The sequence below is a fragment of the Acanthopagrus latus genome, chromosome 11, assembly GCF_904848185.1.
Source record: "Acanthopagrus latus isolate v.2019 chromosome 11, fAcaLat1.1, whole genome shotgun sequence".
Taxonomy (NCBI): domain Eukaryota; kingdom Metazoa; phylum Chordata; class Actinopteri; order Spariformes; family Sparidae; genus Acanthopagrus; species Acanthopagrus latus.
In genome coordinates, this window is record NC_051049.1 from 21,558,474 (window position 1) to 21,564,479 (window position 6,006).

At 37.5% G+C, this 6,006-nt stretch overlaps 1 long non-coding RNA gene across 1 annotated transcript; it reads left to right on the top strand.

Moving 5' to 3' along the window:
* The first annotated feature begins 1,361 nt into the window (after window positions 1-1,361).
* LOC119028207 lies at window positions 1,362-2,869 on the top strand. The gene is made up of 3 exons (XR_005077627.1): window positions 1,362-1,462; window positions 1,820-1,857; window positions 2,108-2,869. It is a non-coding gene; the product is annotated as an uncharacterized LOC119028207 (long non-coding RNA).
* The last annotated feature ends 3,137 nt before the right edge of the window (window positions 2,870-6,006 follow it).

Genomic DNA, 6,006 nt, shown 5'->3' on the forward strand with positions numbered 1-6,006 from the left:
CAACATGACATTTACTTTTGGCTAATGAATTATTGTTTAGTCATTAATTAAGCCAATTGTACTATCAAAAAATATATATTTTCATTTTTATAATGAATGTGATGATGTATTTTATCTGAAATATTTTGTTCCTTTTCTTGAATAATGATGTTAAAATCTGACATCAGACTGTTTATCATTCTGATATTTAAACCAGTTCAGACTCTGTGGGCCGACAGTATGAGAACGTCACACTTCAAGCCATGATGATGAGCTCTATGATGTAGCTCCAATAATTAGTGAAGAAGGGGCCGTTCACACAACATGTACCAGGAATGTACAGTAATTATTGACTTCACATATTAATAATGGACATTAATACTTAATATTGACTTTAAACATCTTTCAGCTTCGTCAGTTTTGATCTGGTTCTTTATTACAGGTGCTGAAGTGAACAGAGTCTCAGGTGTTGTTTCAGAGTTTTGTCATATTATTTTTTAGATCAATCAGATCATTGAACTCATTAATCACTTAGCCAAATAATGACTCTGTTTCTCTACACTTTTCTCAACTTATAGAACTTCAAATTAAGAATCTATTACATTTACTGATCATCTAAAACCAATTCAAGAAAATAGCAGACTTTCAACAAACATCAACTTTCAAGAACAATTTCTGATATTTTTATACCTTATTTTCCTTGGATTTTAAAAATGAGATCAAAAAATGATTTTCAGTGTAAATTAAATTATCTTTGTTTTACACATTTTGCCTTTGTATCATTACCGACTACCAGCACAACCAACGGAGAAACACAGAATTCAAACTAAATAATATCACTACTTCACTGTAGCTGTCTACTCCAGAGAATAATGAGATTAAAGTAACCTGTGGTCGTCCAATAAACTTGAGAGGCCGTGACATGACATTCCATGCACGTCTTTATGCTGGTGGTGACTCTCAGGAGCATCTTAAAAAAGAAGCAAAAAACTAATGTGAATTCAAATTCAAAGATCTGAGCTATTTGACCACCTACAGAGTGGAGGTTTGTATAATCCGCATTTTTGGAGACACAAAATGATCCCATCTGTATTCCTCATCTGTCTCCAAATGCTTTAATCCCTGATAAACAGAGTTTCTCTCTTTCCAGGTGACTGTTTTCAATGGACAACATGAGAGCGACCCCGTCATGGAGCATGTCAACATGAAGTGTACGTGCAGTTTCAATTAATGCCACAAACTGTTGCACATCGTTCGGTTAAATCATTTCACACATTTGGTTCAGACTTGCAGTGCAGTCATTGATTGTTGTATGTTGTATTTTAAACATAAATATCACCACTTTTACATTCTCCTCTTATGACCCTCATATTACAGATAAAAACAAAGTTGTCATCGGTGTTCTGGTGTTCTTCATCATCCTCATCATCACAGCTGTGGTGGTTTGCAGGATCTATGTTCTGAAGTGCAGAAAGTCCAGAAAGTAAAAATCATTTTGCATCTCTTCTCCTGCTCCAGCTTGACCGTCACATTGTTTTCAGGATCATTAAACAGGAATTAGTTTTAATTCACCGTATATCATCATCCCTTTGCATTACTAACAGATGCAGTTTCACAACTATATATGTCATGGCAACTATTTTTTTTTTACTCTATTGGACAATTTTCAAGGACATTATTAATACACTATACATACAGACAGACAGTCAGAGGGAACAGTGCTGTATAATCACTAAGCGTTATGTTTATGACCTGAATCTCATCATAAAATACAACATATCATTTCAAGTACAAGCTCTCCTAAATATTGTTCATCTAATCTTCACTATTTTCTCCACAGCGATGTTAATGAGGATATGATGCTTGAATCAACAGCAAGTGAGTAAACTTTATCTTTTCTTTATTTCATGGTTTGATTTTTGCTTTTGTTCTCTATGATTGTCTTAACAGTTACATTTGATGTTTTAGCTGTAAGGTTGTTAGATAACACGCTGTCACTTAGCAACACAGGATTACAGCATTCTTTGAACTATTATAACTTGCAGTGCTAAAACTTTTGAATGGTATTTTTCATAAGACCTCTGTCATATGAGTCACAAAGGTTATGTTCCCTTTTTGTTGGCTGTAGTTTATGTGAACGTACCACCTCCTGGATGGCGTCGCCAAGAAGCTCGCTGATGAAGAAGGACCTGCTGGATCTGCTCAACTAATCACCATTAACTTGTTGTGCTTTTAAGTTGTTCAGTATGTAGTGTGTGTGTGTGTGTGTGTGTGTGTGTGTGTGTGTGTGTGTGTGTGTGTGTGTGTGTGTGTGTGTGTGTGTGTGATTTTAGAAACTTTACTTTTAATCACCTTGTTTGTTTTGTGGCCAAGCCCTTAAATATTAAAGTTGGTTAATTAAACGGCCTCCATACATGTAAACTGTCCTTGGGTACCTTGAAAGGGGCTATGAAAATGAAAGTTATTATTGTTATTTTCCCCACTTTTAGATTTCTTTAATTGTTACTTTTTGGTGCAAACATGTAGTTACATCAGAGATATAACAATAGAAACAGGCATAAAATGCAAAAGGGCAGACAGGGAAAACAATGACACAGACAGACAGACTTGGACGCTGTGTAAACCACAGTTGATGTCCATGTACATGGAAGTGGAGGCACTGAGGTCACCAGGTACGGGGGGGTTGTTACCTGGCTGAGGAAGTGTCATAGGCTTCAGTAGAACCTAGATAGGTTTCACCTGGTGGCCACTTGTGGTATTGCAGTGAAAAAGAAAAACCTTTTTGTGCTTGCCGACTAGTGTTGGGTTACGTTACATTTAAATGTAACTCATTATGTAACAATCAAAGCCCAAATGTGATGAAACTGCTGGGGTTTCAAAAAAAATAATTCCTACACACAAACAATTTAAGTGCACATAGGCCTTTCAAAACAACAAAAAAATTTTAGGGCAATTTTAAAGAAACAAAAGTTTGAGATTTCGACAATGAAGTAGTGATGTTGCGAGCATAAAGTAAATGAGAGGCAAAGACAGCAATTTCTTTCAGTGACAGATGACTTTTATAAAAAAAATAAATAAATAAAAGAGAGATTACTGGAATTGCTGAACTATCAGGTGTTACGTTACTTGTTACAAAAACAGCCATCGACAACTAATCCCTGAGCATCGCAACATTTGCTTGGCTTCCTTGGCTACTCAGCCAACGTTGTTTTGTGGATACGAGGCTGAACAAAGCTAAGTTATGGAGATGTGGTGTGTACAGTACGTCGGCGGTAACAGGTGATAGTTTCAACAGAGTGAGACAGTTTGAAGTTCAAGTAATAGCAACAATAAGCAAATAGCGGCGGCTACAGTGGTGAGCTAATATGCAACTGTCGCCTTACAACAACACTGAGGGGACACGCTGCCTCAAATAAAGCACAAATGTCAAATGTAAAGAACAATGTCATGGTCCATCACATAGTTCACTATAGACATCGTCATGTGCCAATTCTGCAGACATCGCCCAACCCTCAAGTCACTCCTAACACAGCTGGCAAGCAATTCTAATTGGACGCACATTGGATAGACTGTACATTATATAGATCTATTAAAATCTATGGGATGTGTCTGTGTGTATGCATATTTTTTGGTGCTAGGTAGGGAAGTGTTGTCAATGAATATGGTCCAACATCTGCGGAAAAAAAAGTAAATGTGGATGTACTCTTTGTATTTTTTTAAAATGTATTCAGTTAACAGAAGATTGTTTTTTTAGCAACTGCTGAGTAGTACAGGTGTTCATATTTCAGAGGTGGTTCAGCTGACAAAAGTTGAAAGAGAGTTCAACCATGATATTTGTAACATGTCATTGTTTATTGATGTTTTTAATCACCAAAAGAACCTGAAATGAAAAAAAAATCAACCAGACTACAGGTGTTGTTGATCATATGACTGCAATCTAGCTACTTCAGTTGTTTAGGAAAATGATGCAGCTGTGAAGCTAAAGAAGTGTTAAGTGGACTATGAAATTTCCGTCAGCATGGGAGTGAGCAGATCAAAAAAAAAAAGATAAGAGCTATGAAGAAAACTGCAGAAGCGCATTGCATTCACTGGATGAAAAAAAATGTGACACCTTATCTCGTAATTACAAGATCAGGATCTTGTAAATATGACAAAATCCATCAATGGCACCGTTAATACATATTCCATAAGGTTTCAGTTTGGACTGGGCCTTCAGCCTGAACAATCCTATGGACTTGAAAGGCCTGTGCCTGTGCCTATATTTACGTTATCTTAGCTGAAGCAGCTGGATAGACAGTGGTTTGTCAGTCTCTCTTCTGCTAACTGGTAGCCTCTAAACAAACCCAGTCGGCCACGGAAGCCGTTCGTTGCAGCTCTTGTAGGTTGAAATCCAGATGAACACATTATTAATTCATTCATTATAAGTCGTTATCACAAGATAACAGTGCATAAAAAAGAAGAAAAATCCATGGCCGATCTCAGCTTCCATAAATGCGCTTCCATACAGTCTAAATTAATATCTTTGTGTATGTACTTTTTGCTAATTATCTACTCTTAAAAAGTGAAGACGGTACTCGTAATGTGTCTGGAAAACTTTGTCACTACAAGTGGGTCGACTAAAAAGAGAGACACTCAAAAGAAGGGAGGAAAGTCCGCTGCTAATGCTAACATCTTGCTTGCTAGCCAAGATAGCAAGCATGCTGACCATCAAGCTACAGCGCGAGAGGCTAGCTTAGCTAGAGGAGTTTAATGCAGAGCAAGATGATTTGATAGTGGACGTCTTAAAGAAAATATGGCGAGATGGAAGAATTTGCTCATATCCTTCCTCAACAGAATTAACATATCGTGATGACGATTCTCCCTAAAATCATTTATCCTGTGTCTATGCTATTTGTAATCTTTGTAAACTTTGCCAGTGGAGGGGACAGGACCAAATTTCAAGACATGGCTAAAAGCAGGAATAAAAAGGGTGCTGGATCTCTTTGATAATGGGAGGTTTAAAATGTTTGAGTCCTTAGGAGCTCAGTACAATACAATTTTTTTTTTTTTTTTTCTGGATAGCCGAAAATGCAAACATTTTGTATCGAAATTTGAACTCGGATAGATTGGCATCACTGAAAACAGTTTGGTGTACACTGCTTAAAGAGGCAATAGACCAAGAAAAAATGGATGAAATTCTGCTGCTGCCCTCCAGAATATCTATATGTAATAGATACAGAGAGATGCAATATAATAATTTACACAATGTTTACATATCCCCATATATTTACAGTAAGTACCCAGCGGGAGCTCCTCCAACCTGTCCCAAATGCAGAATTAGCCCTGGAACTAGACTGCACTGTCTTTGGGAGTGTGGTGAAATCCAACTATTCTGGAAGGCAGTATCCACAGAGATAAGTACAGCTACAGGGCAGCAACTGCTCCCTGATCCACTTGTGTGCCTACTGAGGAGTCTACCAGACTCTCTGAGGATGCACAAAGACATAGTCCAGTCTCTACGGATGTTGGCAAGGAAGAGTCTAATGACAAAGTGGGTTGGTGATGATCCTCCTAATATCCAAATATGGAAATATCTGATATCTGATGTTATAACCTTAGAGAGACTGAGGTATAGTATTGTGGGAGAATGAATCTGTTTTTGAAAAAATGTGAGTGGCTTCTGGACCTTTTTAGGGATTAGGTGTATTGTCACCACAGTCTTTTAGTTTGATGCATTCTGCTTGCTATCTTATGGACCAATATTGCATGTATCTGTAAAAACCAATAAAAAGATTGGACATCATGTTCACTGTGGCTTAGCGGAAATGGGGCTTCCTGTCACCATACATACAGCGGAGGTGAAGGCAGACTGTGGATGCAATATTAACGCCCACTCATATGACTTGAAACCACAGATAAAGTGTAGTTCAAGAGGAAAAAAAGCTCCGTCAGAAGGTGAAATAAGTCATTTCTTTCCTTAAAGCCTTAAAGAGAGAAAAATACAGCTTCGCTTTGGATGATTGAATGTCTCCGTATTGGACTGTCTTG